At 37.9% G+C, this 11,121-nt stretch overlaps 1 pseudogene across 1 annotated transcript in view; it reads right to left on the reverse strand.

The window, feature by feature from the left end:
- LOC309666711 (ubiquitin-conjugating enzyme E2 R1 pseudogene) overlaps positions 1 to 10,448 on the reverse strand; it is a 28,843-nt pseudogene extending 18,395 nt beyond the window's left edge. Inside the window, exons 1-2 of the transcript in view lie at positions 10,402 to 10,448; positions 1 to 9,644 (exon numbers count right to left, since the gene is read on the reverse strand). The exon at positions 1 to 9,644 is cut by the window's left edge and continues 18,395 nt beyond it. The product of the transcript in view is annotated as a ubiquitin-conjugating enzyme E2 R1 pseudogene (transcript). The remainder of the gene's footprint in view (positions 9,645 to 10,401) is intronic.
- Positions 10,449 to 11,121: the final 673 nt, after the last annotated feature.

The raw sequence follows: 11,121 nt of genomic DNA on the forward strand, positions 1-11,121 counted from the left end.
AAAGAATCTCCATAGAATTAGATATGTCCCTGCACAATATTACAGGTTTAAATATACAACTCAGATTCTAGAGCTATTATTACGGTCTCAAAGTCTGTGACTGAAACTGAAAGATGCACTTCAGCTGCAAATATGTAGCAATTATCATGAAATGAACTTCATTCCACATTTTTGCTAATCACCATGGTAACCTACATTCAATGGATTCTTTCTGGGAAATATTCCAGACTCTGTCAGACATTTTTAGTTTGGAAGGTTAGAATATTTTTACTTACTTGGTTGCTTATATTGTTTTTAGCAATGTATAATGGCATTATAAAAACAATGCTCTAGAATATTGAAACTGTTTGAAATAATAATAAAATTCTTAGGTTATAAAGGCAAGAAGAATAATTGACTACTAATATTTACTAATAATACTTCATAAATGTTAATGAAGCCATGAGCTTACAATTTTATAAATTTTAAGTGACCTAAATTCAACATATATTTTGACTATTGAAAAAACATACAACTTCACTTACACACTATATATTAAATATATAGGATATGACATTGAGTCCTATCAATAAAATATAAAGAATTTCCCATTCAGACACAGGAAAAATGTCCATTTTGGCAATTAAGTTGTTTGAGAAATGTATTATCCTAGGATACATATCAAAAGAATGATGAATATTGGCACTGGAACGGTATCACCATTCTCAGGCCTATGTATACGGTTTGGGAGGTAACCTATATGTCAGAATCAGAAAACAAAGATGTCAAGAGAGAAGTATAAACTGGGAATTCATGTTTCATATTTTCCATAATGCAGGTAGTAGCAGAAAATATATGCCTGTATATCAGACTGAGTAGTTCTACTTTAAGTGGCTAGTCAACAAACTGATTGTGACCAGTCCATGACAGGGCAGAGGACTTGTGCGAGAATGTGCAACAACACTCTGCCTCTACGTCAAGGAAGTCTTGCTATTAAAAAAAAAAAAAAAAAAAAAAAAAGTCAGCTGAGCTAAACATGTGCTTACTGATGTAGTAGATTTACATTCTGGTACAAGCTTCTTATCCCAGACTGGGAATAGTTTATACACTGGCAATGGAAGAGGAAATGATCATCTAAGGAAAGCCCCAGAGATATTAAGGAAGATGAAGACTGATAAGTGACCTCTGAATTGTAAATAAAAAGTTAATTAGGGGATTTCGTTTCTGTTTTAACATGTAAGGTGTTCAGAAATCATCAGTTCTGTCTTTATAACAAGAAAAAGCCAGACACACTGAAATTGATTTTTCTTAAACCCATCAAAGGATTGAGGTTACAGGACACTAACCCAAAATCTGGAGAGAAGGGCAAATCCAGAGAATCACAGCTGGAATCTGCTTATCTGGACAGAAGTGGCTAGAGCTATAAACATGTAGAAACTCTGAAATGGTAATGTTGACAAATTGCTTGAAGCTGAGTATGGATTAGTGTGAGAGCAAGAAACTCCTGGAGCCCCAGTCTTGGTGGCGGGGGCGGGGCCTTCATATATTCGTAGACTTTAACTCCAAAAAACCCCACCAGTTATTCACAGTGAAAGTCAGAGGAATATCCCCTCTTAGTTCCAGCAGAGGTAGAGGAAGAATAACCTTTGTGAAATAGACCCATGTTTTTTTCTGTAACAGAGTTCTGCTCTCTTGGGGGAAATGATTTTTTTGGAGCCTTCCTTTTAAGGAGCCATGGGAACGGGGTATTCCTCTCATTTCAGCCCTCTCTAGCTTTCCCGTTTCATCGAAAGAGGAGGGAGCTACATAAGAAGAAATACTTGTGATGGTCACAGACCAGAGACAGAGACTCATTAAAAGACTGAGGCTTGATCAGAAGATTATAGAACACTGTTCCTCTTCCACACCTTACCACACACCAATAGGGTCTAGTCTAGTAACAGTGGATTGCAGCTGAACAAGCTGCAAGGCACAGACTGTCTCTGGTGGTATGTAGGGAAAACCAAAGTCAAGAGGGAAGTTAAAGGCTGAATTGTGTCCTCAACCAAATGTATACGTTGAAGTCCTAACCCCAGTACCGCAGGATGTGACTGATTCAAAGATAATATAAGCCTATGCATATCATATGGAAACTTCAGAAAACCAAAGATAAAGGCAATTTTTGAAGAAAGCCAAAGGAAAACATCTTATCTATAGAGGAATAACAGTAGTAATTACAGCAGACTTTGTATCAGAAACTGTTTAAACAAGAATAAAGCACAGTGGAATATTTAAAGTGCTGAGAGAAAAAAATTCACCAACCTGGAATTTCATATCCAGTGAACTTAACCTTCAAAATTGTGAAGAAACAGTCTTCTCACACAAACAAAAACTGAAGTAACTCATCACCAGCAGACCTGTCCTGTACAAAATGTTAAAGTTTTTCAAGCAGAAAGAAAATAATATAGGAGAAGAAATAAATCAAAAAAATATATTTATATTTCTTACTATTAATTGATCTAAAGATAACTGCTTAAATAGTAGTTGCTAAAAATAGTAGCAACTTACTTTGTGATAAAGACATATTGATAAGTGAAATGAAAGAAAACAATATCATACAGGATGAGAGGGAGCCATTAAGTATACTCTGCAATTGAGAACCCTCTGGTATAGAGTTCTTCGAAGGCAGAATTAGATTAGTTAAACATGTATATTGTAAACTCTAGAACAATCACTATAAACTTTTTAAAAAAAAGTATAATTGATATGAAAAGAAATAAAAATAGAGTTCAGAAATAGAACCATGCAGAGATAGCCAACGGATCTTTGACAAAGGAGCAAAGGTAATTCAATGGAGAAAGGACAGTCTTTCAACAAATGGTACTGGAATAACTAGACATCTACTGCAAAAAAGAGTATCTAATTGTGATATGAATGAAGCCTCTCTAAAAAAGCTACATACTGTATAATCCCAATTATATGACATTCTGGAAAAGGTAAAAATACAGAGATCGTAAAGAGACAAGTGGATGTTAGAGGTTTGGCAGAGGATAGGATGACGTCAGCAGGTAATGCCCAGAGTATTTTTAGGTGCAAAATTATTCAGCATGACACTGTAATGGTGAATACAAGACATAAGACTGTAGTATTAAAATACATAGAACTTTACAACATAAAGAGCAAACCTTATGTATCAAATTTAAAAAATCATTTAGGAGGTTGGAGGATCTCAGGATGTAATGCAGAATGTGACAAAAATAATGTAACGGTATCACAAATGAATAAACCAATCTCACTGAAGAGGGTGGGAGAATAAGGGGTTGACTTAAGCAACTTTGGAAATAAGTGGAGACTTCATGGCTAAAGGCAAAATGAACTGTGATGCGACTGTACACTACCTGATAAATTTGTTTCCCGTGGGGGGTATGAGTTAACAATTCTGAAATAATTATTTGCATATGCTGGAATTGAACAATTAAGTAAATGGGTGGCAGATAGTGGAAGCCAAGTTTCTCACTATTGGGTTGGGAGGTTACAGATAAGCAAGTGAGGAAGCTAAAATTAGCCATTTGATAATGGATTTGGGTTAGAGATATCAGTATAAACTCATGCTTAGCTTAATATAGATAGAGATGGTTATTATATAAATATATATAGACATGTGTATGTACACAGGTTAGTATACATACATATATTTCATCTGAAAGGGCCTAGAAGCAACAACACCCTAACAAGCAATAAGAAAACCCAGTGCCCAGATTTTGGTTTCTAATACCATGCTCCAGTTGAAGAAATTATGACTCCTTGGAGAGGTAACTGGTTCTAGGACTGGTTCAGGAAACATAAAAATGCACCTGGGGCATCTACTGGTGTCAGAAAGTAAGGAAGTACTTGGAGAAAAAAAGCTACATTAATGGGGATATGTCTAAAAGACACAGGAGCCAACTGAAGGAGCTCCCAATGGCCACAGCTGAAAAATTGTTAGCAACAAAATAAATAAAGTAGTATTGGATTATAACCCAAAGTATGAAATAAATATCCATAATGATATAAATAAATGAATTAATAAATGAATGGGGGAGAATAGACACATCTACCCCTACAGCAGAATTCCAATTAATTTGTGTAGACTTACTGTACTTAGCACAACTGTCCACTCCTTAAGATCTGGACTGTGCATACTGACTTACTTCTAAAGGGAGAAAGAAAAAGTAACTTAGCAGTGGAGAAACCTGACAAATATTATCAGCCACGTGATCTAGGTTAACATCAACAGTGAGAAGTCATGTTGATACTCTGTGATGATAATGGCACTTTACCTCTGTGATCTTCCTCCCCAAAATCCATAATCCCAGTCTAACCATGAGAAAAACATTATACAGACATCACGTGAAGGACATTATACAATATACCTGACCAGTAACCTTTAAAACTATCAAGTTCATTAAAATCAAAGTCCGATAAACTTTCACAACCAAGCAAAGCAAAAAGAGACATGATGACTAAATGCAATATGGAATCCTGGATGGAAACCTAAAGCAGAAAAAGGAAATTAGGGAAAAGCTGAAGAACTCTGAATAAAGGATGGGGTTTAGTTGATGGCAATGTATCAGCACTGTTTTACTATGATGAATGGACCATATTAATGTAAGATGTTTTTAATAGGCACTTGCTGATGCTAAAATATTTTAGTAGACAATTCAGCAACCAGACTGGAGAAAGTCCAGATTTTTTCAATGGGACTGAACACTGACATATCATAGGGCAGAATTTTGAACTATGAAACTGCTTGCATGAAGCTTGGTGCTTTTAGGATTGTTATACTCGTGCTACAGGAGATTGTATTCTATCTATTTATCTATCTACCTTCCTATTTAAAATTAGAGACTGAAAATATACCTTAAGTAGACATTTTAATAAGTAAAGATCTTTACCCATGAAGAGGGAGAGGAAATTTTTTAAAAGTGTTTTTGTTTTGTTTTGTTTATAATTCTGTTATTATATATTTCAGTGAGTATTACTGGTACAACAGCTAAAGAAAATAATCAGGCAGGGTTTAATGTTGAACCACTCTAGATATTTAAACATGATGTATTATTATAAAATACAGAGATTTAAGTGCTTGCAAAATTGTTGGATGGGGTAAACCAGCAGTTCCTAGGCTGGGGCTCTTGGAATGGCTCCAAGAACAATACAAAACTGACCCACTAGGGAGCTACCATGTTTGACGTCACCATCAGTTGTACCAGTCTAGGTCTGAAGTTGTGGTCACCCTCACAACAGTCTCTAGACACAAGGGAATTAGAGAATAGACAACACCTGAACCTGGAAACTACGGATTAGAGGTTAGGTCAAGTCACTGCTACTGCTACTGTTTCTTGAAAAAGAACAATGGAACAAGGGAAAGCATGGCCTTCCTAACAGGTGATGAGAGCCAGAAATCACAGGATGACCTCCGCCTCATTTGCACTTTCCAGTTTTTGTGGAAGTGCATCTATTTAGTAGTAATTGAGCTACGTGAAAGTCTGGGAAATATAACTTTTAGCTTTCCAACCTCTTCAAATAGAAGACGGGTGAAATAAAGGCTGAGAAAGCCAATCTAAGTATCTGCCATTGCAGATTAAAGACATTAGAACAAATTACAAAGACTACCACAATAAATTCTCAAATATATTTTAAATCAAAGTCAACCAAAAATCTAGAGAATTTAGTTTTGATATACAGCAACTGGAATATAGTAGGAGGTCAATACACATTTCTGGAATAATTTATTTTATAAGTTGTTAGAGAACAGAGGAGCAAGATGTCATAGATTAAAAATAGCTCATTTTTACATTCAATTTTACTTTTGATGATTTTAGAAAATTCTCATGCTCCTTGAAGCACAGAAGCGAGAGGTATTTAAAAGTTTTAAGCGAATAAAGTGCTAAAGATATCATTTCAAATGAAAATAGATAAATTGATTGTCAAAATGGCATCATAAAAATAAAGCAGAAGTTTTGATTAACTTGTGCACATCACAAATTGATGAATTTTCCTCAAGATGTTAAGGAAATGAAGACTGAAAAATAAAATTGAGAAAAATCTAAATTGAATAAAAAAGAAAATAAAAACTTTTGATAATTTCACTGCCATTTTTGGTGTATTTCCTCACAGTCACTCTTCTATATCATAAATATTTTTTAAAATTATGGAATATCCTGTATTATAGTTTTGTATCCATACTTTTTACATAGTAACATATTTAAGCATTTTATAGAATTACAATGTAAAAAATAAGCAACTTAATAGCTGCACAGCAATTTTTATATGCACAAAACGTCATTCATTTTTACTCTTTTGTCACCTATTTGGGTTTATTGCAACTTTTCACTATTATAAAAAAAGTGCTCTCTTATGAACATTTATTTTATCCAAATCTTTTAGTGCAATTAGTATAACATTTCTCACAAATTGCTTCTCAAAGATTTCTTCCTTTCTTATACTTTTAAAGACCATGCTTTTTTTTAAACTTTAGAACTTTATGTACGTTAATCAAATTATCCCTCATCCCATATCACTAAATATTATCCAATTAAATTAATTTTGAGAAAGAAAATGATAGACTTTATAGAGACATGCTGGTCCAAGGCCTGAAGTGAAAGAAGCCAAGGATTTTATATTTGGGAACCTGAATGTAAAAGGTATGGGTTTGAAGAACTGTTGAAGTTTTTCACAGAACTGAGGATACATTTTTCTGAGAGAAGTAAAATTTTTATGGGACTATTGGTAGATAGTTTAAAGCATTAGTCCTGTAGCCAACTGCTAAATTCTGTATTTGATTTTGACTTATGTCAGATAACAACTTTCTTACATCAGATAATGACCTCAAACTTTCAAATGATGAATTTACTCTCATTTCCACCTTTGTGCTAGCATATGCAAATCATTGCCTTTTTATGTCTTTCAAATATATCTTGGAAATATGCAAATAAAAAGCTAGCCACTGCGTGTGTGTATTATATCAGCAGTTCTATCTGCTCAGTTAGTTCAAGATTAAATATGATTTTATGTTGTTTACTTAAACAGTAACTATATAATCAGAACCCTTGCATAATAATTTATGATTGAGGATTTACAGCTTTACAACCATTAACTTATTAATCTTTACAACTTGCTCTGAAGGCTTAACTTGGTAACTCTAAGCATTTGTGATTTATAGATGGAGAAAATGAAATAGGCAGGTGAGATTATTCATTTGTAATAGATATTGACTGAGTTGGGAATGAAGCCAGGATTCTGGAGTGTTCATTCTCTAGTCCTGTATATTGGCTATAGAATCTAATGATTCATTATTTTAATTGGGTTACAATAACATTGCAAATTATCCAACACCTCACAGTCTATCAAATGGAGCACATACCTACAAGTCCTAAAATCAATGCTGTTAACAGTGGTATCTCTAACATACTTTAAATTGAGGGCTTTCTGAAACTAAACTTAATCTATTAAATTAAAACACTAAATGGTAGTGTTACCATTATGTATATTTTACTTCATTATAATAATTGTAAAATTGATAAACTTAGAATACCTCCTTTAAAGACTCTCAAACAGGCCTTTTTATTTATACAATACTATGATACGTAAACACCACAAATCCATGTTGAATAAGAGTTAGTTGACAGTACCAGCATTTTATTCAATATGTAACTAATTAATTGTGACATAGTATAAGACCAAGGCATGGAAGGCTGTTAGATGGGGTCGATCAGAAAATGCCAGATCTAGTGGAGTTATCAGGCTGTGTCATGGGATAAATATTGGGCTGTGTCCAGTAGGTAAGTCTTGTGTCTGAAAGGTGGATATGTGACTTGCAGTATGGAGTTAAAACAACTGATTCAAAATATAGATTGTAATTATCAATAGCTTCCGGAGGAACAGACAAATCTAGAGATAAGTACTAAAAACAGGAGAACCAGAGACAATGTTCCAGATTTAATACAGTCAATGATATATCAGCAGGACAACATATTTGAACCACTTATCTAAAAACGAAGGTTAGATTCTCTGCTGTCTTCTGGACTAATTGATGTTTGGCAGACAAGCATTTGCAGATGTGTTCTATAAATCAGTTCTCAAGGCACTGAACTAATGAGAGAGGCTATTACTATGTTAGTTGCTTCTAGACCAAATATTACTATATAAAACATTAACTTCTGTATCAGTCAGTTTGCTCCAAGAAATAGAACCAATAATACAAAACAAGTAGAAGCAGAACCAACACACACACACACACACACACACACACACACATATACATATAGCGATTTATTTCAAGCATTTGGCTCATATGATTGCAGGGGCTGGAAAGTTCGAAATCTGTAAGGCCAGCTCACAGGCTGGAAACTACAGTCTCGTGACAATTTCTTCTTCCTCAGGGAGATTTCAGTTTTGCTCTTATGGTCTTTCAACTGATTGGATCAGGCCCACCCAGATTATTGAGGATAATCTTCTTTATTTAAAGTTAACTAATTGCAGATCTTACCCACATTTACAAAATGTCTTCACAGCAACACCTAATTTAGTTTTTAACTGAATAACTGGGTACTATAGCCCAGCCCAGCCAAGTTGACATGTAAACTTAACCATCACAACTTGCTACAATCAATTGTAAAATTTATAGTTCCAAAACTAGATGCATGAAAACCTGTCTGTAAACGATTTCTAAATACACGTAGTTTATTGAGGATGTGTGCGAAAGAACTGAGGGGTATATCCTTTTGTAGAGAATATACAAGTGAGAGCGGGGCCTTGCATGGGTTTAATCCAGAGGTTTTAAACCAACGACTCACAGAAACTGTGATAATCGCTAAGCAGTAGCTGGAGACCGTAAGAGATTGCTCTAAGATTTCGCAACAGCATTCTGAGGCATAAATTATTTAATATGACTAAGATATTTATATTACCTTTTTTTTTTTTTTGAGGTAAAATCTGTGAGGCTATACGTGGGGACGCGGTGTCAGGACCCCTCGTTGCCCGGGTCGTCCTCGTCGTGCCGGAAGCAGCCGTGTCTCGGCCTCGCCGTCCTCCCTCGTACTCGTCGTCCTGTGCAAGAGCTCTGAGACCTGGTGGGCGCCGGGGCCTCGGTCGTCACGCGGGACTCGGCCAGTCGTGGGCACCTGCGCGCCGCGCCGCTCCGCCTCCGCCTCGGTCCCCAGAACCTGCTTGCGGGTGATGTCCGCGTGCTCCCGGTCCTGCCTTCGCTCGCTTCCCGCTTCCTGCTTCCTGCGCACCACGGAGGCGTCCACGTTGGCCGGTGAGGTGCTGCGTCGGTGGAGGAGGGAGGTGGCGCCGAGGAGGATGGTCCTGACGTTCTGGGTGGGGGTCCCACCGCGCCGAGGGCAGCTCACCGCGCCGGGGGGGGTCACAAACTGAGTGACGGACATGGAGATGCACAGTCCCCAGTCTCTAGATGTTGGGGTGCCATATCTTGGTCAGGAACCGAAAGGCCGGAGGGAGTAAGGAAGTCGATGGGGCTCTTGAGGCGCGCCTGGAAGTAACCGCCCTCGTCGTAGGTGTTGGGAGGCCCGCAGGTGGCCACCTCCCAGTTGTACCGGTCGCCCCCGTCCAGCAGGGTCACCCGGAAGCCCTCCACCGGCTCCTCTTGCAGTCCCTCGAGCTCCAGCAGCAGCGCCTTCTGTGAACTTGGGCACCAGCGGCCGGGCTAGGGCGGTGGCGGCCGGGCCCGGCGCCGGGGTGCGCGGGGCCGCGGGCCGAGGGCCAGGTTGGCGGCCCGGGTGGGGCCGCCTTCCTAATCCGCGCCGCCTGGGGCCCCCGGGCGCTCCACCTGCCTATGTTACTTTTACAGTAGTTTGTTTCTGTGTTTATAATTCACTCATTTTTTAAGTAATTTTTGTATACTTTTGTTGTATATATGTCCAGTGGCACTGACTCTCTTTAGTGTAAACCCCTGGAAAATTGTGGAGTAGAGAAAATTCGCCTTCCGTCTGCCTGCCTTCACTCTGCTCCTTTGGTTCCTCGTTTGCTCAGACTCCTATTATGTTAATTTTGTTCCCAAGCCTTACAGGTCAGGTTGCCTAGAAGCAAAGCTTGATACAGGGATTCTTACACATGTGTTTATTGTGGGAACGCTCTCAGGAGAAAGTGAGGGAAGCAGGATATGGTGCGGGGAAAAGAATTGGGTCTGGAGAGTGCCTAGTGTGATATCACTGTGAAGTTTTTCGGGAAAGGTACTATAGACTTAGTCCAGCTAGAGGCGGGCAGAGCAGTCGATTGAAAGTCTTTGGCCAGGTTCTACCTCAGGGAGATGGATGGGGCTGGCATGTAGCCTCCCAGTCAAACTGGCTTCCGTTTGGCTGAGAGAAATTCTCCAGATAGGGGAGCAGGTGTGAGTTGATATTTGCCAACACTCACATAAGTTAGGGAATATGTACTCCTCACCTTAAGGGGTATTTGGGCAGGGTACCAATAGCACCGCTAGCATACATTACAATCTTCTCCCTGCACTACTCAGGTCCACTTGCTGATTACATTAAATTTTTTCTATCCCAGGACCAGGTGGCTTCACTGGTCAAGTCTACCCAACATTTAAAGAAAAATTAACACCAGTCCTTCTCAAACTCTTCCAAACAAATTGAAGAAGAGGGACCGCTTTCAAATTCATTTCTTGAGGCCTGCATTAGCCTGATACCAAAACCAGATAAGAACACTACCAGAAACAAAAGCTGTAGGCTAATGTCCTTGATGAACACAGATGCAAAAATTCTCAACAAAACATTAGCAGACTGAATTCGACAATAAATTAAGATACGTACACCATGATAAGTGGCATTCATCCCTTGGATGCAAGGATGGTTCAACAACCACTACATTAATAAAAGAAAAGATAAAAATCGTATGATCATCTTAATACATGCAGAAAAAGCATTTGATGAGTAATGCCTGGGACACAAGCATGTGTAAATCTTTTAACTTCTTTCTGTTCATGACCTCATCCAAAGGGAATTTCTTTATTTAATCCCTGTTGGTCTGTCTGTCTCCATGTTGGTCCCATGAACACACTGCCTTATTTATTAAGTTAGATAGGGCTGTTTAAAAAAAGAGTTAATGGGAATCAGTACTCTAGTTGCAACCATTTTCTTATTCAAAGTAGTGATCTCT

This window comes from Balaenoptera physalus, assembly GCF_965194825.1.
Source record: "Balaenoptera physalus genome assembly, chromosome: 9".
NCBI classification, from domain to species: domain Eukaryota; kingdom Metazoa; phylum Chordata; class Mammalia; order Artiodactyla; family Balaenopteridae; genus Balaenoptera; species Balaenoptera physalus.